Raw genomic sequence first — 24844 nt, 5'->3', positions numbered from 1 at the left:
CCATTTGGATGCAAACAACAGGATATTCCCCCTTTCAAAGGCTGAATGGTATTCCATTGTATATATGTACCTTATTTTCTCTATTCATTTACCTGTTGATGGACACCTTAATTGCATATCTTGGGATTCATGAATAATACTGCAATGGACATGGGAGTGTAGATGTGTCTTTAGGATACTAATTTCATTTCCTTTGGATATATATTTAATAATGGGATTGCCAGATTGTTCTATTTTTGGTTTTCAGAGGAACTTCCCTACTGTTTTCCACAATGGCTGTACTAATTTACATTCCCACTAACAGTGTTCAAGGATTCCATTTTCTCCTCATCCTTACCAACATTTATCTTTAGTCTTTTTGATAAAAGCCATTCTAAACAGGTCTGAGGTGATATTTCATTGTGAGTTTAATTCTCATTTCCTTAACAAGTAGTGAGACAGCATTTTTCTCCCACTTGATGAGTTGTCTCTTTACATTGTTAATTGCCTCCTTTGCTATGCAGAAGCTTTATAGTTTGATGCCATCCAATTTGTCTACTTTTGCTCTTGTAGCCTATGCTTTGTAGGTCATATAAGGAAAAAAAATTGTCCAGATCAATGTCATAGAGCTTTCTCTCATGTAACTCTTGTCTCTCATTAGCTTCTTGCATCTCTGCACCTATTGAATAATGTGAGATCAAAAATATACACCTATTCTATCTAGAAATGTTTGCTTATTTTTCTCTGGGTGGATACGTAGAGTTTAAGTATTTTGGATATTTGTCTAGACTGTTGATTTGCTGCTTTTGTATTTTGAAGTAACCATCCAGAAATATTCATCTAGAAAAGCTTATAGAATTTATAAGGAGATGATTCTGGCCACAGTGTGCCAAAAGCCATTGAGACTTCTGAAGACGAAGTTTCTAAGGACAAACTTGGCCTGATCAATCTTAGTGGTTATGTGAATCATTATAGTGATGTGGTGGGGTGGGGTGAGGCAAGGCAAGGAATGTTAATAGCTTGAAGTGTGACATTAATACAGGAAAATGGAGCCTGACTTCCTCTTCCCCCCATCTACTTTCCCTTCCCTTCATTTCCTTTATTTTCCTTCTTTATCTTTTGGAAAAAAAGGTCATTGAGGTCAATGCTGTGGTGTACTGGGTTAAGCCACTGCCTACAACGCTGGCATCCCATATGGGTGCTGGCTCATGCTCCAGCTGCTCCACTTCTGATCCAGCTCCCTGCTAATGGCCTGAGAAAGCTGTAGAGGATGGCCCAAGTGCTTTGGCCCCGTACCCCTGTGGGAGACCTGGAAGAAGCTCCAGGCTCCCGGCTTGGGCCTGGCCCAGCCCTGGCCTTTGTAGCCATCTGGGGAGTGAGCCAGTGGATAGATCTCTGTCTCTCCTATCTCTTTTATTCTGACTTTGAAATAAATAACAATTATTTTTTAAAGATACATTTATTTATTTGAAAGAGTTACAAGGTAGGAGGGGAGGAGAGAAAGAGAGTGATCTTTCATGTGCTGTTTCACTCCTAGATGGTTGTACTGAAATGAAGCCAGGAGCCAGGAGCTTTATTGGGGTCTCCCATGTGGGTGGCAGGGGCCCAAGTACTTGGGTTACCTTCAGCTGCCATTCCCAGGCCATCAGCAGGGAGCTGGATGAGAAATGGAGCAGCTGGGACATGAACCGGTGTCCATCTGTGATGCCAGCATCACAGGCAGTGGCTGTACACACTACACCACAGCGCTGGCCCCAGCTTCCTTTCCTTCTACAATTTCACATAGAATTTCAGAGCCCTAAAAGAAACATAAGACCAGTGTAAGTAGTCTGAGAAATCTATACCCTGTGGTGAAAAAAAAAAAAACACAATTGATTTGGGGGGATATTTTACAAATATATAAACTTGCCAGCCTCATATATAACCACTCACTTAATTGCAGGCTGAATGACACATTTTGCCAAGTGAATATTAAAGAATGTTTAATTCATTTCTTTTAGTACCTGTGTATCTCCAGAGGGAATAAGGCGATGAGAGTAGGAACAGCTAATTAAATGTCTTGGTGAACTGGCAAGTAACTGAAACTTATTTACGACCTTGGCATACTGCATAATTAGATTGCAATTTAGGGAGGATACAATTCCCAGTGCTCAAGATTTTAATTTTTCACAGTGGGATTAAACTTATAGATGCATATCATTGGTGGAAAATAAACAGGGCTTACTTTTGGGAAGAAACATATATGGTATTTCTGCTTAGCCTCTATGCAATAGATTTTTGCATAACTAGGTCTTTACTATTGGCAATCGCATTATGAAGTCAAATGACTGAGGTTCATAAAGAGATTAAATGCATTGCTAAAAATTGTACCTGAACTTCTCAAAGGGGAACCATTTATTGTCTGCTAATTCTAAAGAAAAGCCTATCCTGTGGCCCAGCTATTCTACGCTGCTAAGAAGTGAGAGCTTAAAAACATGGCCCTGGATGTTTGCTTCAGCTTCATTTATAATAGCCCCAGCTTGGAAAAACCTAAATTCCATCAGTAGGATGGAAAATAATTTGTGACATATTCAAACAATAGAATACTCTATAGCAATGAAAAAGAAAGTACCAATGATATATGCAGCTGTATGAATAACTGTCCCATGTATTGCAGTGAATGAGAGAAGCCAAACATGATGGATGCTTGGGGTACATGAAGATGAAGAAGAGGTGAGGTAAAGGGGCAGGAATTTGGCCTAGCATTTAATATGCTGGTTAGGATGCCTGTTTCCCATATTAGAGTATCTGGGTTGTGTACCCAGCTCCATCTCCTCTGACTCCAGCTTCTTGCTAATGCAGAGCCTTGGAGGCAGCAGGCAGCATGTGATGATGGCTCAAGTAACTGGGTTTTGGCCATCCACATGGGAGACCTGGATTGAGTTCCTGGTTCCTGATTTCGGTCCAGATACATCTTGATCATTTCAAACAACTGGATGAGTGAATTAGTATCTGGGAGATCTCTCTCTCTCTCAAATTAAAAAGAAAGAAGAGGGGGGCTGGCACTGTGGTGCAGTGAATTAACGCCCTGACCTAAAGCACTGGCATCCCATATGGACACCAGTTTGAGACCCAGCTGCTCCACTTCCGATCCAGCTCCCTACTATGGCCTGGGAAAGCAGTAGAAGATGGCCCAAGTTCTTGGGCCCCTGCACCCGTGTGGGAGACCTGGAAGAAGCTCCTGGCTTCAGATAGGCACACCTCCAGCTGTTGTGGCTAATTGGGGAGTGAACCAGAGGACGGAAGATCCTCCCCCCCCCCTTTCTCTCTCTCTCTGCCTCTCTTCTCTCTGTGTAACTCTGACTTTCAAATAAATAAATAAATAAATAAATAAATAAATAAAGCAGACATAAAAACAACTGATGATGGTGGAATTCAGAATAATTATTACTGCTGTGGAGTGAGTGGGGAAGGGGCTATTGGCAGGGGAGGAACATGAAAGAAACTTCTGCGGTGCCAAAAATGTTCTAGAATGTGATCTGTGTGATTACACAGGTGTACACACTTATAAATCTCTTTTGAACTGTATACTTTCATACACTTTACACAGCTGTATGTGTGTTTGTTACATCTCTGTAAAAACAATAAAGAAATCAAGCCATGAACAAAGTTTTTTTTCTAGGGAAACCCCTTTCTCACTACCCAGTGAGAGACCACTGGTGTGCAGTGAATCTCACCGATTTTGCCTGTAGCTGTAGGCAAATGTCCATGGGCAAAGTTAGCACAAGTGATTGTTCTTGGGGCTCCAATCTCCTCCCTTTTTTAAAAAATGTATATTCTACATCCTCTTTGGTCTTCTAGATCATTTGGGTAGCTATCTCATATAGAAAAGGATGTTACCACGGGTGAAGAGGGGTAAGGGGGAACAGGAAAAAATGAGTTTCATAAGCTTAGGTCCTGAGGGAACTCTATGCCTAGATGAAAAATAAATTGTGCTAAGACAGAGCTAGGCTTGCATGAAGCAAACTAGATAAAGACTTGCTAGATAAGGAAGAGAACAGGATTTACAAAGAAGGCAAGAAGATGCAGGCCCTCCCACCCCTCTTTTAAGGATCCTCAGAACTCCCTGGAAAAGCAGTGGACTCCAAAGGCATCTGTGCCTTGCTTCCCAAACTCTTTCGTGAACAGCTTCCTGATTCCATGTTTTCCCTTTCTCATTAACTATGAGATTCATTCTCGCAGTGAAACAAATTGGGAAAACAGGAAAAAATACTTCTAATAACAGATATTTTAGTGCTGGAAGGTAAAGTAGTTTTTTGGTTTGCCTACTTGAGACAGTTGGGAGAGTGACTTATTCATATCTGTTATGATAAATGTTCTGTTCATTCCATTTGTGCTGGGAGAGACTCAACTGCATGTTTACAGCCCTTTTTTGTCTTTTGATTTTGGCACCATAAATAGACATAACTAGAGCCATGGGTGGAGTTTGGTCTTCACTGAGAGGCTGATGTAGGAGCCCAACACAGATTGATTAATCTGACTGCAAGGCTTTGGATTTCAGAATACACATTGGTCCAGCAAGCACATGGCAATGAACCTTATATATCGAGATTTTACATTGAGAAATTAATGCTGAAACGGAGCACATTTCTTATTCACGTGTTAACATTTTTAACATCCTAGTTCTCACTTCATTGAGACAATGACAGTGGCATAGTACCACAAACTTTCATATTTTTCTTCCTTCTGAAGCACAATGTTATTGAATTACAAACCCAACATCAAGTTCTCTTGCAGCTCTCAGGCATAGCTACACTCCTCTGGACGTGGGCCAAATTGAGAGCATCACTGCATTTGTGAAATCCACTGAGCATTTCAGATTTAATACTTCACACATCATCAAAAGGATGTCAACAAGTCAGGAGACAGAAATATAGACGTGGAATGTGCAGTTTCTGAGTCCCTGTCAGATTTGTCAAGTCTTTGTTTCCCAGATTTGTAGGAGGAAAAGCTTAGCAGAATGAGTGGCAAGAAATCTCTGTATTTAAAAGGTAGGGCAGTGTTTTCTAGCATTACAGTTAATGGCCAGGATGTGTTTATATTGTTCAAAGTGGCTCCTTTTGTACATCACAATATGTAAATTGATGAAACCAAAGACAGCATGCTAGTATTGTCCTTTGCCTTCTGCACAAATGGGTAAACAGTAGCTGGAAATTTGTAATCCGCTGAATAGCCTTAGAGTTCATATTTTTGACCATTATATATATTTTATACCATTCTACTTAAGGCTTGTCCATGATATGTATTATTTTGTTGATGTAATGGGAAAAATGCTAATGTGTGAACTGGTAGCTTTCCCCCTCACATCATTTTTTTTTTGGAGGGGGGGAATGGAAAAAGCTGGTGGCATAGCAGTCACTGTCATGTTTTAAATTGTTGAACTGTTGGTGTTTAGAAACGGAAATATTACCTGTTTACTTAGGTACTCTCTATAGCCCCCCTAAAATTGCAATTTTGGTTTTGGTTGGTGACACTTTCATTTGTATTACTTCTTATTCACAGGCTGCAGCCACAGAGTGATCTACCCTTCCTCTTGCTTACTGGGTCACTCCGGCATTTGCCATATTGCAAACTATAATAAAGTCATTGTATAAGACTTGGATTTCACAAATCAAGATACTATGGTGACATCTCAGTAACACTGAATTGGCTCCTATTGGACTTGGTGGCTTCTAATTTTTCATTGCCTGCCACAGCACTGATGGTCGGTGTTTAGGCCCCACCTTCAAGCATGTGGAATATCAGAGTGCCTTATGGTATCAGAACCATGAGGTCCTTCTGCAGATTCAAGTTCTACCTTGTCTTGGAGACAGACAATTGGCCTGACAGTTACAATGCCCACATCCCACATCAGAGTGCCTAGGTTCAGTTCCTGGTACCAGTTCCTGATTTCAGCCTCTCATCAATGTAGAACCTGAAGACAGAAAGTGATGGCTCAAGTAATTGGGTCCCTGCTACCCATGTGAGAGACCTTGAGTGAGTTCTGAGCTCCTGTCTCCAGCCCAGCCCCATTTGGGTAGTGAACCAGTGAAAGGGAGCACTTTCTCTCTTTCTCTCTCTCTCTCCCTCCCTCTCTCTCTCTCTCTCTCTCTCTCTCTCTCTGCCTCTCTCTTTGCCTCTCTGTTTAACTCTGACTTCCAAATAAATAAATAAATCTTTTCAAAGAATTAAGATTCCAAGTTCTCCACTGCTTTCAAGAATCTCCAGGCACCCCCTTTCAGAGCCTTGTGATAGGAAAACAAATCACATTCTAGTGGGATTTCCACTTTCCAGGTATGAACTGAGATAGGAAAAGGTCCTGGGATTTGGACACGTACAGATCAAATTTTGACTCATGGTTCAGCATTCTGACCTTGGATGAGTCAACTTTTGTAACTGTTAGCTTTCTCCCCTGGGAAAAATACAGCAGAAGGAAGCAACACGAGGCTGCTGTGATGACTAAAAGCACAGAAGCATCTAATGTGCATGAATATTAGCTTCTAGTAGATGTTTAGCCAATATTGATTCTAAGTTTTGCCTCTCTTTACAAGAGACTTGCTTCTCTTACACTCTTTATTCTATTAATTTAACAAACATTGGTCGAGCACCTATCACGGGATTCAAGATTCAAGAGTGAATCCTGTAATAGGGGAGAATACAAAGATGAATGGCACAGTCCTGTCCCCAGGAAACAACATTCTAGTTGTTTCTCAACCTTGGCTACACCTTGGAATTATCAGAAGAGTTACAAAGAATGTCAGTGTCCAGGCCATGCCCAGGGTCAGGTGGCACCCAGGATTAGTGTTTCTTTTGAGTAACCTGAATAATTCCAATGTGCATTCAAGTGGAGAAACACTGTTACAGAGGTATATCTGATGTGGAACCTGGAGTTGTCAAATTCAGGGGCAATGGGACGGACAGGCCAAATCATGAAGCACCTGGCACATCATTATAAGGAACTTGTCTTTTATGTTAAAGATGACAGAAAAACAATAAAAAAACATTCTGATTAAGCTGACATAATGATTCCTCTGGCATATGTAGAGGCACTTCAAAATTTTCAAGGAAAAATGGAATTAAAAATGAGTTTATTTTTATGCAAAAATTGACTAAAAGTTTTCACTTCAAAATTTTTTTATGATATATGTGAAATGCATAATATGAAAAATTTATACATGGATTTTAAAATTGTTTTTGCACCAAAATAAATTCATGGTTTCAATTCCATTTCCCATGAACTTTTTGAAGTACCCTCAGATGTGAAGATGCAGTTGATGATATTCCAATATCCCCTTGGATTTTATCACTGTGAACTTCCAATAAATTGTCTGGAGGTCTTCTCCGACTAATGAAGCCTTATTAGCTCTCTGCTGTTCTGCACATCAGATTACAAGTGTGGAGATATTAAACAACCCACTCTCCACTGATGTAGCAATCGTCAATGGCTTATACGGGTTGGTGTATAAATATTCCAGCTCCCGCAGCCCTTGGACAAGATAATTCTGGAGCAAGTGGTCTATACTTTCTCCCAGAGTCCAGAAGCAGGACTGAGCTATGGTTGCTGACAGTGCTGACTTGATAATGACCTTTATTTGGCCTTTTTCTTCCCTATCTCACTCACCTACTTCTATAATAAAGGATTTCTCAAGGTAGGCATTATTTTCTAAAATTGATGCTTAATTAAAAAAAAAAAAGACCTAAATGAAAGATCTCTGCGAGTGAGATCCCAGTGGAAAGAATGGGCCACCAAAGAAGGAGGTACCTTTCTCTGAAGGGAGGAGAGAACCTCCACTTTGACTATGACCTTGTCTAAACAAGATAAGAATCGGAGAACTCAGAGGGCTTCCATAGCCTTGGAAACTCATGACTGGAGCATAGGGAGATTACTGATGCCATAGACAGGAGTGTCAATTGGTAAAGTCAACAACAGGAGTCACTGTGCACTTACTTCCCATGTAGGATCTCTGTCCTTAATGTGTTGTACAATGTGAATTAATGCTACAACTAATACTCAAACAGTATTTTACACTTTGTGTATCTGTGTGGGTGCAAACTGTTGAAATCTTTACTTAATATATACTAAATTGATCTTCTGTATATAAGGAGACTTGAAAATGAATCTTGATGTGAATGGAATGGGAGAGGGAGAGGAAGATGGGAGGGTTGCAGGTGGGAGGGAAGTGATGGGGGGAAGCCACTGTAATCCAAAAGCTGTACTTTGGAAATTTATATTTATTAAATAAAAGTTAAAATAAAAAATTGATGCTTAATTAATTGCTTCCAAAGGCAGAGACAGAGACAGAAGATATCTTTCACACACTGGTTTACTTCCAAAAGTCTGCAATAGCCAAGTCTGGGTCAGGCTGAAGCCAGGAGTCAGGAGCTCAATCTGGGTCTCCCAGATGGGTGACGGAGACCCAACTACTTGAGTCATCACTTGCTGCCTCCCATGGTACACATTCCTGGCTGAGCTCTCAAGCAGTTCTTTGCTGTGGCCTGGGAAGGCACTAGAAGATGGTCCAAGTACTTGGGCCCCTGCACCCAAGTGGGAGACCTGGAAGAAGCTCCTAGCTTCGGATTGGTACAGCTCTGGCCACTGTGGCCAATTGGGGAGTGAACCAGTGTAATGGGAGACCTCTCTCTCTCTCTCTTCCTCTCCTTCTCTCTGTGTAACTCTGACTTTCAAATAAATAAATAAATCTTTTTTTAAAAAAATGACTGCTAACTTTCCAGGTGTAAAAATAAATTTCTAACATCAAATTGTACCTCTTAAATATACATGTACAGTATAAAGTGTCAGTTAACAAAAGAAAAAAATGTTTCTATGCTCTCAAACTCACACCTAACTCAGGGCTTCTCTGAGAGAGACTAATAGTTTGGAAGTGTTGTAGAGGCCGGCGCCATGGCACAATAGGCTAATCCTCTGCCTGCGGTGCCGGCACACCAAGTTCTAGTCCCGGTCGGGGTGCCGGATTCTGTCCCGGTTGCCCCTCTTCCAGGCCAGCTCTCTGCTGTGGCCCAGGAGGGCAGTGGAGGATGGCCCACGTGCTTGGGCCCTGCACCCCATGGGAGACCAGGAGAAGCACCTGGCTCCTGCCTTCGGATCAGTGCAGCGCGCCGGCTGCAGTGTGCCAGCCATGGTGGCCATTGGAGTGTGAACCAACGGAAGACCTTTCTCTCTGTCTCTCTCTCTCACTGTCCACTCTGTCAAAAAATAAATAAATAAATAAATAAATAAATAAAATAAAAAAAGAAAGTGTTGTAGAAAGCTTTATGCAATTATGTTCTTCAACACATTCCTAGCTTTATTTAGGATGATAATTATGATTTTTTTAAAAACGTCCTGTTTTTGAGGAGGAGGATGCTAATAGTGAAAGTAACATTTGTTGTTTAGTTTGACATGGTGTTTTCCAGGCATCCACTCCATCCCATTATGCTTTTAAGTTTCCACTGTCTTTTGATGTTCAGTAATAAAAAGAATTACAAGAGAATAACTTTACTGACATTAGACACTTCACTTTGAAACCTATGCCACATGGCCTATTTACATACTTCTCTGTGCTTCAGTAGGGCATCACTTTCCCAAGGAGTGTGAAATAGTTCACAAATATTTATTTTATCTATATCTTCATAATATTCTGTGCTGTTCAGAATGGATAGGCATATTTGATGTTTTGTATTTTATTTTTATATCGTTGAAAAAGTTTACCAAGTGGCATTCATTCCTTTAAGAAGTATTGTAAATTAAGATTTTTTTTTTTGGAATTAAAAGATCAGTTTATTTTGATGCTTTTTGAAGTCCAATCATTTATAGCCCTTACTGTATAGACTTTTTTTCTTCTTTCTTTTTTTTTTATTTAGTAAATATAAATTTCCAAAGTACAGTTTATGGATTACAATGGCTCCCCCCCCCATAACTTCCCTCCCACTCGCACCCCTCCCATCTCCCGTAAATTAAGATTTTTATACTAAATTCTCTAAGCCTGGTGTCCACATGTTTTTAATGATACCAGTACGACCACATGGTACACTCAATGCCTTTGTCTACCATTTTGACTTGTGGACAGAGACTGCATCAGGCAGGGGTCCACAGACTTTGTATAAAGGCCCAGATAGTAAACATGTCCATACAGTGTCTAATATGACTATTCAACAACTCTAGTCTAGTGTGAAAACAGCCCTAGGCAACGGAAATGAGCAGGATGGGGTTCCAACTGGACCTTATCCACAAAAATAGGAGGGAGTCCAAATTTAGTCTTTGAGTGTGTAGTCTTCCAAGCTCCGGCATAAAATCATATAAGAAAGGCTCTAATCTTGGCTAATTCCATTTTTTATTTGTGTGTGCTTCAAAGCTGTCAGATAACAATCTCTATGAAGAAAGGTTAGATTGTATAAACAAACACAGCTGGGCAAATCCTATTAGTGTTATCCCAAATGACTTCAACCACCTTGCCAGTCCTCATTGACTTGCATTCAGCTTAATATCAGCATCCGGGAAATGCTGAGTTAGAAACTTGATCTAAGTGCAGTTTGGGTGTGCCTTGATGCCAGCAGCAACATGCTATTTAAAGCAAGAAAGAGATGGCTTACTAAATCCTTTTACTTCCAACTTGCCAGGCTATGTCTAGGGCCATTTTCTTGTCTGCACAGATAAGGACCAACAGCCACAAAAGGGGCCTTTTCAGTGACCACACAGAACACTGTTAAGCTCTGCTGGTCACTGATTTAATGCCACTAAAAATAATGTTACCATACATTGAACAATTGTAGTCTGTCATTTTCTGTGAAGTAAGATACTCATGTCCCCCTACATTTAAGAGCACTGAAGTTTAGTTTCCTCCGGATCACTCAACTAGCAAGGGGTGGCATTAGTATTCAGCCCCATGTGTCATTGTCATGACCACAAAGCCTGTCTTCTTTCCACTTGGAAACTCCCTCCCCACATCATGCTCTCATAACAATAATAGCATCACCATCGTGAACAACAACAGTGAATATTCAGCATGATGAGGTGGCTGGCACTGTTCTAATTTCTTTTCTTTTCCTTTCTTTTCTTCCTTTCGACAGGCAGAGTGGACAGTGAGAGAGAGAGACAGAGAGAAAGGTCTTCCTTTGCCATTGGTTCACCCTCCAATGGCCGCCGCGGCCGGCGCACTGCGGTCAGTGCACCGCGCTGATCCGATGGCAAGAGCCAGGTACTTCTCCTGGTCTCCCATGGGGTGCAGGGCCCAAGCACCTGGGCCATCCTCCACTGCACTCCCTGGCCACAGCAGAGAGCTGGCCTGGAAGAGGGGCAACCGGGACAGAATCTGGCACCCCGACCGGGACTAGAACCCGGTGTGCCAGCACCGCAAGGCGGAGGATTAGCCTAGTGAGCTGGGGCGCCGGCCCCTAATTTCTTTATAGGTGGAACTCATTTACTCCTCCCAACAGGCCTACACGGTATGTTCTCTTGCCATAGCCATTTTCTGGACTAGGAAACTGAGGCACCGGTGATGATCCAAATAACCAGTGGAAGCAGCCTAGGCAGCGAATGCTTCCTTTTTCCAGTGTCACCAGAAGAGTAAAAACAGCTGAGGGCTAGAGAAGCCGTTAAGTCCCAGCCTGGCTTTGTATTCTAACTGCATCCTTCCTTTGTCCACTCACCCTTTCGTGTCAGTTCGTTTTGTGCTAGTAAATTCTGACCACCCTGCAGTCCTTACTATGCTGTCACAAAAATCTCACATCAAAGGTGTGCATTTGGGAGATTCCTCACATGGACAGCAGCATAGACTAGATGTGTCTCTCTGTCAAAACAAGAGATAAATCATTGACTTCTTTCCGCCTCTCCTTTTCCATTGCTCTGCTGCAAGCTACACAGTGAGGCCATGTGGCATTCCTGAACCAGGTATTTGGGACTTGCAGGGCCAGATGGCACACAGGAGACAGGAAAAAGAGCCAGGCTAAGGGGCTTTAACTACGAATGTGGAGGTACCTTTTCAAAATGTCTTGCTGGTGGATATAGATGTGTTCTTGTTTATGCTATTGTGGAGGTTGATAATGTTAATGGGGATGACATAAAGTTCAGATCTAATCCCTCTCATGAAAGAAACTAAGTGTCCTCTGAGCCCTCTCAATGGGGGATTGAGAGGAGACAGGAGGTACCCACAATTTCTTTCTTCTCGAATTTTCTACTGCTCACTCTTCTCCTTTCACACACTGTGATGGTCTCTCCATGTCTGAGTAAAAGAGCTGCAAAGGTTGGAAATGCCAGATTAACTAAGCCCACTTGTTGTGAACTAACCAAGACTCAGAACAAAGCGATAGCTATAGGTTAAGTATCATCTCCAAGGTCACAATGCCAATGTTAGATAAAATGCTGCTACACAAACAGGTCTTTCAAAATTTTTAAACTTTTTACTTTGAAATCATTTTAGACTTAGAGACATGTTCCCAGATGTAGCCTTCACTCAGTTTCTCCTCATGATGACCTTGTGCAGAGCCACGGTATTCTTACCGAAACCAGTTTCCCACTAATGTCTATGCAGTTAGTAAGTAGTAGAACTGAGGTTTTGGAACACAGAAGTTTCCCCATGAAAACCACATTCATAATCACTATATTATTTTCCTAGGTTTTCTTTGGGCCATGGACTGGACCATAGGTAAGCAAAATATAAATACCTAATTTCTATGCTTTTGAGAATTGAAACCTTTCTTTGTTTTGGTAGCTAGCATTATATTAACTAGCATATGGGCCCTCACTGGATCCATATAGTACAGCACATTAATATAGGGTCATTATACTAGGTTAATCCTATAGGGTAGAGTTACCCCCGTACTCTACTATACTTGACAGAAGAAAGCAACATAATTTAATTTAGGCCTTTTTTTAATGTACTTTCATTTATTTTTGATTATCTTAAGGACTAAGAAACTGCTACAAATATAACTTTATACTTTCTAAAGAACTAGATGTCACAAAGTAAATGGTGGAGAGAGTGGAATAAAGGTTGCGTCTTAGGAAATCATACAATTACAATATTAGACTATCTTAGCATTTCATAGAAATTGGGAATCACTGCTTTAGATTATGACTGATGCCAAGAATTTTTAAAGGCTTTCTACTGTGTATGCCTTTCAAGTCCCATATCAGCACATTGGATGATTAAATTGCAAGTTGAAGTCATTCATCAACAAAATGAAGTTAGAGCTAGGAAATCTGCATGGGAGTCAGTTAGAGCATAGCCTGTGGGATACAATCTAATAAAATGTCAGTGTGGGAGAAGCACCCAGCAGAAGGTCTGCCCAACAGAAAGATCTTGCACAGGTGACTTCTTCATTTCTAGTAGCAAGTTCAGTCAAGGATTTGGAAAACAGCCCAAGGGGCTAAAAAAGAACAGTTATTTAAAAAAAAAAAAAACCAAAAAATCTCTCTGTCTCTATAGGAACACATGAACCTTCACTTTCCAAATAGTTTAGAATATTTCAAGACTCATGTACCTATTCATGTTTTATAAATGACAGTTATGCCATTTTGTTAGCAAAACTACATAATGGTGAAATTTTTCTAAGTACTTATTTGAAAATGCTGGTTCTTTGGTAAATGAGTTTCTTTTGCATGTTTTGATAAAACGTTAACACATATGCAAAAGACACACATTTGTACGTTCATTTTAAGTCTGCTAAGTAGCCAACTACTGATGGCCACTTGTCATCATTGAAAACTTCAATTCTTCGCCAAAAAACAAGGACATTAGCCTTCTAATGAAAGAAAAATAAAATATCTGACTTTTTATAAACTCCTTTGTGTACGTAAAAGTTTAGAAATGTTGATTGAACGTAGCTCATTGCATTTCTATTTTTAACTTTTTCAACACTAAAGAGCCTGCCCTATGCACACGTTGACAGTTTGAAATGCATTGAAGGTTGTGCTGTATCCCAGAAAGGAACACTAGCAGATGTTTCTGGGAACCTGTTTAAATTCAAAAATTCATATGAACAAAGCCTTCGACCACCGGGTGAGAAAGAGTCTTGGACAACCCATTTCATTATACAGTGCAAGACATATGCTGTAGGGGGATAAAAGAATTCACTTTTGCAAATGATAGGAGAAAAAAATTTACAACCACACAGTGAGTATAAAACTGCAGCCCATAGATTCTGGCAAGAAATAGGGGAGAAACATGTTGAAGTAAGCAGTGCCTACGTATGTGCTGTGCCCTCAGATACTTTTGAAATCTGACTGGTGAAAGAGGACATAGGTATGTGAAGAACACACAGAAAACTGTGATAACTCTTTTCAAGGTCACAAGTCTTACTCTCTAACTTGCCAGTAAACTCGTTCAGAACAGGAAATATTCCCAGAGCACCTATTTTTTTTTTAGATTTATAAAGCAATATTTATTAGCGTCAAAGACCTCCAGCCAGAGCAGCGTGGAGAGGGGCTTCCAAGAGAGGAAAAAACCCCCGAAGTGGTCCATGGCAATAAGTTTTTAAGCACAATTTTGATTGACATTCACTTACAAGGTGGGGACAAAAGACCTCATTTACAATCCTTTATCCTATCTGGTTTGCTCATGATAAAACAAAATCCATGCAGAAAGGTGGGATAGGTAATTTTTTAACAATAAACTGTGAGCTCAGGAGGATGGAATGACCACTTCCTTGCTATTCCACAGAGCACCTATGACATGCCAAGCATTGGGAGAAGCACAGGAGACATAAAATCAAAGCAGACAAATTCCTGGCCTTGGTCTATAGATGAGGACAGAACCCCCAAATGAATTATTCTAGTGTAAAGTGAAATGTGCTGTGACAGGAGGCCATCAGAGCACAGGAGAGGGCTTCAGGCCGGATGGAGTCCTGACGCATGTGCTTGTCAGCCAGGCAGAGAGGGGGCTGGTGGAAGACTTGTTTCTGCGCACAAACACGAAGCACGAGCTAGAGCTATTGAGAAGAAGAACATAGAGGAGTTTGAACAAGAATGAAGTCTTTTTTCTTTCACCTGAGTGGCTCTGAAAATGTGGGACCTTCTGTAAAATATTTGTGTTTTCACGCAGAGTTTATCTGGTCCTCTTTCTCAGAACCACAGGCAAAGGGACAATATATATAAAACTGTAAGAGCTCTTACTCTTACAGGGTAAAGAAATTATCTCATTTTCCACATTTTTTCTTCTTCATCAATGATGTAAAGTGTTCTGTCCTGAATTTTCATTTCCTCCTCTCCTCAAATAACATTCTCTGGTGGAGAAAACTTAATTACTTTAGTTAAAGTGATCTTTTAATTTCAGACTCTGAAAACTTTGATATTTATTAGCAGCCCATCTGGTTTTGCTTTCCAATCACTGTTGAAAGAGGCGCTTAATACAATACAAGGGTACTTAAAAGTTTGTGGAAAATTGTATTACAATATGTTTCTTTTGTTGCAAAAATTTTTGAAATCTATACAAAGATTTTTCATAAAACACATTTTCAATAATGTTTTAATAACCCTCATATCATTTGACTTTCAAATCTCTAGAAGGCAGGAAAGTCTTAAAAGTATTGGGAAGAACTTGGTATAAATGAAAATAATTTTTTAAAAGGAGATAGCTAGATAGAAACACATGTATCTTCATCATGGGTAACTTGTGGTCTCAGCTATAGTTTTTTCTCTCTCAAAAAGTGAAAGGGTCTTGAAAAGGCAGGGCAATGTCAGGGCAAGCATTGGAGGTAACGTGAACTCACAGAACTGGTAAGGGTATCTTTTTCTGTAGGTACACATTAGGGCCCAGCAAAGACACAGAAACCACACTGGTAGTTTTAACAGAATTTAATTTACAGAATGCTTACTTAGGTATAAATATTGACTATATCACTGAAAAGTCTAAAAGAGAAAACCCTAATGGATTGTAGAGCTAGCAACCAAGGGAAGGAGCTACCACCCCTAGGAGAACACAGGGAAAAGGTTGAGATTATAAAATTATAGAAGTTTGGGTTAGGAAGGGCCCATGGAGTTAAAACTTTGAGCCTTGAGAAAAGCACACTGCTCAGCAGGTGCCGGTGTCTCAGGGTGGTCATGGAGTGCAATGATGCTCGCTCCGCATCTGTTCAAAAAAGTGCAAAGTGAACTCAGCAACTGCAGGAAGGCCTGGTCACTGCCAGAGTAGGGATGTGAGGCTGCGGTGGTGACAACAGAAACAGGAATGTGATGGGAAGCCCATAGGAAGTAAACAGGAAACACTAAGTCCTTCTCCCATTTGTGGCCTTATGGTCTGCCACTAGTGCACTGTTGGAACAGAACTTAATGGGAATCAGCTGGCAAAGTAGAAATGTGTTTTGCAGAGTTCCAGCCCCAGAGTCACAGAGCAGAGTATAGAAGGGCGGGTTTGTAACTGGGTGAAATTAGTTTAATAACTTGCACTTAAGTGTGCAGAAGTAACTCCATCCACGTTTTGATTTGGTTATGAAATCAAAGTGCTGCCTGAGTAAGAATCCAGAAGCCAACCACTCTGATGGCCATGCTAATTGACTCCACATCATCCAACAGGCCCTAATGATTTGTTGGAGTAAAAACCAATAGCTCTCGCTAGTGATTGGTGTAGAAATGAGTTCCTCATCTTTGATGTGCAACCTAAGAATTTTATACGCCCTTCAGCACATTAATTAAATTGGCCCAGTGACACTATTTTTAATAAGCTACAGCCACTGGCATTAGAACTTTGTGCCAAAGTCCTGACATGCAACAAATTTGGACCCCTGGTATCTGATTCATATCAAAAGCAAAAGCACAAGAATTTTTGAAAACTTTAATGGAGTGAATTGTGATAAAAAAAAAAAAAGCCTGACTAAAATGCTTTGAAAAGGAGCAAGACAAATTCGGCTGTGTTCAGTATTCAATTAACATTATTCTGGGGTTCCTAGTCAGTACATTTAGACAAGAAAAAAACAGTAAGATGGGTGAATATCAGAAATTGTCATGTTTCCAGTTCATATCATTATTCACCTAGAAAAGCCAATTCAATTGATTCAAACCCTAATGGAACATTGGAGTTTCATAAGTTTCATATAATCAACATATACAAATCAATAACTTTCCTTCAAACCAGCCACAAGTGTTAGAAAATATTTCAATTAACAAAAAAATTGAAGAGCTTATTCCCAGCACTATTGGAAATTTTGAAATATTCTACAGAATTAATAAATTCTCCAGGGAAAATATATTATCTGGGGTCCCTAAGAATCTTTTAATTTTATGTTTTTAATTATATTATTATTTGTAAAAATAATGTAACTGCATTCTAGATCATCTGTATCAGAGATTGGTAAATTACAGGCCATGGAACAAATTCTATATGCTGTTACATTTGTAAATAAAGTTTTATTAGAATAGAGTCACACTCATTCACTATACATGTATCATACATGGCTATGTTTGCACTGTCAGAGTTGAGTAGTTGCAGCAGAGACTTTATGGCCCACAAACTGGAAATTAATATATTTTTAATCACTTGTTCTCCATTTTTTTTAAAGATTTATTTATTTGAAAGGTAGAGTGATATATATATATATCTTCCATCTGCTGGTTCACTCCCCAGCTAGCCACAATGGCCAGACCAGTGTTGTTTCAGGCCAAAGCCAGGAGTCCAGAGAGTCATCCGGATTTCCTACATGGGTGGCAAGGGCTTTAGTATGTAGGTCATTTTCTGCTGATTTCCCAGATGCATTAGCAGGGAGCTAGACCAGCTGGGAATAGAACTGATACTCTGATATGGGATGCTGGCCTTGCAGGCAGCAACTTAGCTCACTGTGCCACAACGCTGACTCCTGGAAAGTGTTTATTATCTGGGCCCTTTATAGAAAGTATTTGCTGTCCCTGATCTGTACATCTGATCACATTATAGATGAGTCCAATCTATATATTTTTTAAATTAATTTTTTTTTTTGACAGGCAGAGTGGACAGTGAGAGAGAGAGACAGAGAGAAAGGTCTTCCTTTGCCATTGGTTCACCCTCCAATGGCCGCCATGGCTGGCATGCTGCAGCCGGCGCACCGCGCTGATCTGATGGCAGGAGCCAGGTGCTTCTCCTGGTCTCCCATGGGGTGCAGGGCCCAAGCACTTGGGCCATCCTCCACTGCACTCCCTGGCCACAGCAGAGAGCTGGCCTGGAAGAGGGGCAAACGGGACAGAATCCAGCGCCCCGACTGGGACTAGAACCTGGTGTGCCGGCGCCGCAGGCGGAGGATTAGCCTAGTGAGCCGCGGCGCTGGCCAGAATCCAATCTATATTGATATTTGTGTCTCTAATCACAATGCCTGAAAAGACTATTTAACTCTTAGTATGCTGGCTGATAAGTTGATACGACTACCTCCAGTTTGGAATATTCTTACTTAAAATGAGAACTGTATTCTGATCACACTGTACTCCAATTTAATAGTGAAAGGGTCATAGTTATGTCTTACAGTTATAATTTACATGTATAGCTTTTGTAGAATAAGTTATAATTTACATTTATAAATTTTTGTAGAATAAGACTTGTATAAGTTATTTGGCAAGTTGAATGTGGTTTGACATAATCAAATCAATACCGTAGAAATGAGTAATATGCAACTTCAATTGCCACGTATAAAGATAAATGTACAGAAGAGGACATATGTTAAAAATGATATGTTTTTGTTCAATAATGTCACAGCATGTGTCCATGAAAATGTTTTGCAGTAGAGCTATTAGAGGATCCTGGGGGTGGAAACTTGGATCGTTGCATGGCTCTCTCTAGCACAGGCAGAGCAAACTCAAGGCAAATCATGTCCTAATGATGAACCCCATCATTGCCCTATTAGAAGGCTTGTGAATATCTCAGTGTTTATACTGACCAGCAGCCTTGTTTTCAGTATCTATGACAGTGCATATGCAATGAAGAATTGTTAAGTAAACTTTTTAAAGAACTGTATTTTGATTTTCACTGTTTCTTAATTTGCCTAAAATGGAACATAACTGATGATTACAAACACATTTATTGTGAAATTAATGATGACAAGAACTCAAGTCACAGAGCACCATCCTGAAAATAAAATACTGTTGGTCCTCAGCATGCCACCAAACATCAGAATATGTACTTAAACACTAAAATGTTTCAGCAAATTTATATCATGTATTCACTGAATGTTGTTCATTAAAATTTTTCCAGCAGTTTGAATTTAATTTGTAAGTCTATTTTGAGGGGCCGGCACCGTGGCGTAGCAAGTAAAGCCACCGCCTGCAGTGCTGGCATCCCATATGGGCACTGGTTCAAGTCCCGGATGCTCCACTTCCCATCCAGCTCTCTGCTATAGCCTGGGAAAGCAGAAGATGGCCCAAGTCCTTGGGGCTCTGCACCCATGTGGGAGACCCAGAAGAAGCTTTTGGCTCCTGGCTTTGGATTGGCACAGCTCTGGCCATTGCGGCCAATTGGGGAATTAACCAGCAAATGGAAGATCTCTCTCTCTCTCTCTCTCTCTCTCTGCCTCTCCTTCTCTCTCTGTGTAACTCTGACTTTCAAATAAATAAATATTTTTAAAAAGTGTATTTTGATTTTTATGATTATATAAATACTATATGCATAAGAAGTAAACTTCTATTACAATATAACTGAGCTATAAAACTAGATATAATTTTTATACCGAGGGTACTAATATCATGCCATTATTTGGCAAAAATTAAAGGAATAATAAAACACAGAGGTGGGACTAGTGCTGTGGCATAGTGGGTAAAGCTGCCACCTTCAGCGCCGGCATCCCATATGGGCGGCAGTTCAAGTCCTGGCTGCTCCACTTCCGATCCAGCTCTTTGCTATGACCTGGGAAAGCAGTAGAAGATGGCTCAAGTCCTTGGGCCCCTGCACCTGAGTGGGAGACCCAGAAGAAGCTCCTGGCACTTGGCTTTGGATCAGCTCAGATCTGGCCATTGCAGTCATTTGGGGAGTGAACCAGTGGACAGAGGACCTCTCTCTCCCTCCTTCTCTACCTCTCCTTCTCTCTGTGTGTAACTCTGACTTTCAAATAAATAAATAAATCTTTATATGAAAATCACAGAGGTGACAAAAGTGTAGAAAATCAGGTACCCTCATACTTTGTTGTGAAAGTATAACTGTTTTACTTATGAAAACATAGCAAAAGGAATAAAGAAAATAGAGTAATTATAACAATACCTTATATTTAATTTTTAAACCTAATTATCACTTTGTTTCTGCTTACAAACATAAGAAATGCTGAGGGCTAGGATTTCCAGATTTTGCAAGTAAAATTACAGAATTCCCAGTGAAATTAGAATTTCAGATGAACAGGGAATATTTTTTAAAATATAGATATGCCATGTGAACCATTTGGAACCCACTTGTAATGAACATTTATTCATTGTTTATCTAAAATTCAAATTTAACTGGCCATCCTATATTTATTTGACAACCTTGAAAATACTGAATTATAAGGGCAACTGTATAAAGGAAAGTGAAATGCACCTGCATCCTATCCCTTAAAAACAACTACTTTCAACTATTTGGATGCCCAACTTTGCAAGAAAGTTGGCCCTCCACACTTCAGGTTTTACATCCACAGACTCAATGAATTTCAGCAGAAAAATACTAAAAACAAACAAACCACAAAGCTTTACTTGCTAAACAGTGCATCGTAACAATTATTTATATAGCATCTCCACGGTATTAGGTTTTATAAAGCATCTAGAGATGAAGTATGTGGAAGGACTGTATAGGCTACCTACGAGTACTACATCATTTTGTTTAAGAGACTACAGCTATACATTGTGCTATCCTTGTTGAGGGTTGGTGGTCCTGGAGCCAGTCCCTCATGGACACCAAGGTACTTTATAACAGCCATTCACACAGGGCACTCACTTCACTGCCAGGTAACACTGGCAAGAAGCTATATAATCATTTTTTAAAAGTATGTGTGTTGTGTTGGGGGGGGGTTGCATTTAGCCCTGCAGTTGAGATACTGGTTAACATGTCAGCATCCCATAACAGAATATCTGGATTCAATTTCTGGCTCCAGCTCCTGAACCCAACTTCCCGCCAATGGAGACCCTAGGAGGCATCTGGTGATGGCTCAAATAGTTGGATCCCTGCTACCCATATGGAGACCCAGATGGAGTTCCAGGCTCCTGGTTTCAGCCCATCCCAGCCCAGCCATGAATGTTGCAAGCATTTGAGAAGTGTACCAACAGACGGAAAAACATTCATTCATCCATATTCTCTCTTCTCTCTCTCTCCCCCCACACCTTAAATAAATAAATACATAGATTTGTTTTAATGTGAGGAGTCAGGAAAGCCTGTTTAATGGGCATTGGATAAATTTTAACTGAGGCTAATGCCAAGGAACAATTGAATTAATGTCATAATTTTCAGGTGGGACTGTACTGTTACAACCCATGAATTCTAGAAAAGGGGTTTGAGGAAGGAGTCAGTCACTCCAACTCATGGACCAAATGTGACACACCACTCATTCTTGTAAATAAATTCCTATTGGAGTACAGTCACATCCATTTGTGTATATAGTTGTATACATAGCTGTTTTTGCTCTACAAGGGCAGTGCTGAGTAGTTACAACACAGACCACATAGCCTGCAAAACTTAATATTTATTATCTGACCTGTAATAGATTGATTGTTCCTGCCACCCCCCACCAGAAAAAAGAAAAACACATCTATATTTCCTCTTGCTAACACCTAGAATCTATTAATGTAGACCTTTGGAAAACAGGGGCTTTGCAGATGTAATTAAGAATCTCAAGATAAAATCATACTTAGCTTAGCTGGACAAGCTTTAAGTCCAATGACAAGTGTCCTTATAAGAGACACAAGAGGAGAAGACACAGAAGAAAGCCTAGTAAAGATGGGAAGATGGGAGCATGATTGCGGTGAGCTGACCACAAGCCAAGGAGCTCCTAGAACCACCAGAAGCTAGAAAAGGGAGGATTCTTCCTGAGACCTTCTGAGGGCGTGTGGCTCTACCAACACTGCAATTTCGGACTTATGGTCTCCAGGTCTATTTCTGCCATTTTAAGTCACCAAATGTGTGGTAATTTGTTAATGGCATTCCTGGGAAACTTAATACATTATCCTTTACAGAAAATGTTTGCAGCTTTCTGGTTCAGATAGTTTTTGGTAGAACAGTTTTTAATATATTAATCATAATTTGTAAATAATTCTTTTAAAAAATTTATTTTTTGATAGGCAGAGAGAGAGAGAGAAAACGCAACAGAGACCAAGAGAGATTTCCCATCTGCTGGTTCACTCCCCTAAATGGTTGCAACAGCCAGGTCTGGGTCAGGCTGAAGCCAGGAGCCAGGAGCCAGGAGCCATGAACTTCATCCTGGTGTCCCACATGTGTGGCAGGGGCCAAGGACCTGAACCATCATCTGCTGACTTTCCAGGCACATTATCAGGAAACTGGATAGGAAACGGAATATCAGGTGCTCAAACTGGCAATCCAATAGTGGGATGCCAGTATTCCAAGTGGCATTGTGGTACCACATGCTGGCCCTATTTTCAAACTGTTGTTAAAATCTTTTCCAGTTGACCGTTATCACTGTTTCATTCTCACCAACACACGAACATGCATTCCATGCATGTGCATACTTGTGCACGCATACACACACAGACACCACAGATATCCCCTGTGGGAGGGTAGGACAGAGAGTAGCCCCCATTCATTCCTTTTCCTTGCCTCCAGCCTAGAAAGCAGGTACTATCAAGTTTGACCCCCACATTCAGTAGCCCAATGGGCAACCCAAAGGTACAGAAGGAAAAAGAAAATCCAATGGCTGATTTATTTTTAAAAAAGCTATAGCATATAATATAGTATAACTATCACAACATTATATAATTTGTGTGTGTGTGTGCAGTCTTGGGAAGGTCTGTTTTGCAAAAAAGGGATGCACATTAAAAACAAATCACCCTCTAGCAGCTAAAGCAATGGCTCAAAAAAAAAAAAAAAACCCAAAACTAACTAGGTTATTGTGCCTATGTAATTTTCTTTTAACGACTACTTTGCAGGTAGGGAAAGAATAGAGAGACTGGGGCTTCTAAAAAAGTATTTTCAAGGATTCCATTTAATAGCTGACCATTACAAATAAAGCTGTAGGCAGCTTTAGCCAACATAAAATTATAATGTTAGTAGATAAAAATAGTTACCATACCTACCTTTCTCTCACTGAAAAAATTCAAGTGCCTACAGCTATCCCTTTTAGGGGTTTTGTCACAAAGCACCTAGGCATGGTTTTATCTAGATAACTTCAGGATGCTTGTGGCATCAGTAAAAATTAGGTTGGAGTTGTTAAAGCACACTGGCAGTGAAGTTGATGTTGCTACAGCTGATTTCCCAATTCCTATTTTTTTTCCTAAAAAGAACAAAAGTATCTCCCTTTAAATCTTCCAGCATTCACTGCTGAATGGAATGCACTGACAATGCAGACTCCAAACTCCAGATACCACTGAGCCTCTGTTTTATGGAACTTCAGAGCAGTAAAATTTCCCTTTTGTTTAATTCACAACTTCTTTGAGGTAAAAGAGACAAAGGGAAAAAATCTTGGCTTTAAACCAGGTTGCGGCCATTTGTTAATCTCCAGTTCAGTAAGTGATGGCAACTGGAGGATCATGGATATTTTTCAAATAGTGTTTGGTTCAGCTCAAAGTTCCTATAATGGGGAATTACTGACACCAGACTACATGTTTATTATTATTCAAAACTGGTGAAGACATTCTGCTGTGAGGTCACTCAGAGTATAATCACTGGCTTCAGAGTGCTTTCATTTCCTTGTTTGAAATTTGGCTGATGGATTTACATTTTGTCAAAAATAATGATAGGACTCATGTTTGTCTAACAACCTCATTTGCATGTTCATATTGCTAGAAACCTAGACATTATTTAATAGGCACAAGGCATACAGACTTTATCCTTTAATGTTTTTCTGATGACATGAGTAAGAAATATTCATTGTTGAAAATATGGGAAAAATTTTAAAAAGCCCACAGGCAAAAATAAGCCATCACACAACCCTGAATTTAACATTTAGGTAAATCTACTTCTACTATTTTATGTATAATATAAATATATATTCATGATATGCATGTATTTTATTTTGTACAATGTATTATATATACAAACTTTTCACATTGTATCAGAGATGATGGCACCACCCTGTTTACAGCAACATTGTTCACAATAGCCAAAAATATGAAATCAACAAATATCCATCACCAGATGTATGTTTAAAGAAAATGTGGTGTGTGGCATATTATTCATTTATAAAAATAATTAAATATTATCATTTGTATCAAAATGGTTGGAACTAGAGAGACAAATGTTCTCCCTTATGTGCAGGAGCTAAAATTTTAAAAAATAATGACAAAAGAAATAAAAAAGAAATGTCTGTATGTATCAGTTTTGCCAAGCTGTTTTAAATCTCTGTCAAATAAATTAAGAATTATACTATAATTTTAATGATATGTGACTATTTTAAAATTCGCTTTGTATGAGTGAAGTTGGATATCTTTTTATTTGATTATTGCTTACAGTCCTTGTCTAAATTCCTGCTGAACTAGGGTCTTTTTACTGTTTATTTGTTGAACTCTTTATTTAGTGGAGCATTAACCCTTTTGACTATCATGTAAATTAAAAATATGCATATCAAAAATTTTAAAAATATAAAAAATAAAGTCATATTTTAATGCTGCTGTGTAACCTACCACTTTTCATTTAACACAAAACTGTTTATGTTTTTCATGACAGTGAATATTTTCATCTTTAATTTCTGTGTAATTGTTCATTACAGGACTTTGCTATAATTTCCTTAACCAAGTCCCTATTGTAGAAAATTCAGGTTGCTTCCAATTATA

The 24844-nt window shown here is 39.7% G+C and overlaps 1 long non-coding RNA gene across 2 annotated transcripts in view; it reads right to left on the bottom strand.

Moving 5' to 3' along the window:
• Positions 1 to 1492: 1492 nt before the first annotated feature.
• LOC149119524 (uncharacterized) overlaps positions 1493 to 24844 on the bottom strand; it is a 112668-nt gene continuing 89316 nt past the window's right edge. Inside the window, exon 4 of one of the 2 annotated variants that reach the window (XR_016228354.1) lies at positions 1493 to 1777. This is a non-coding gene — a long non-coding RNA (uncharacterized LOC149119524). The remainder of the gene's footprint in view (positions 1778 to 24844) is intronic. The other variant, XR_016228350.1, reaches the window with a different exon arrangement.

The sequence above is a fragment of the Oryctolagus cuniculus genome, chromosome X, assembly GCF_051225735.1.
Source record: "Oryctolagus cuniculus isolate XC-2025 breed Fujian yellow rabbit chromosome X, ASM5122573v1, whole genome shotgun sequence".
Lineage (NCBI taxonomy): Eukaryota > Metazoa > Chordata > Mammalia > Lagomorpha > Leporidae > Oryctolagus > Oryctolagus cuniculus.
This window is presented reverse-complemented; position numbering and strand designations above follow the sequence as displayed.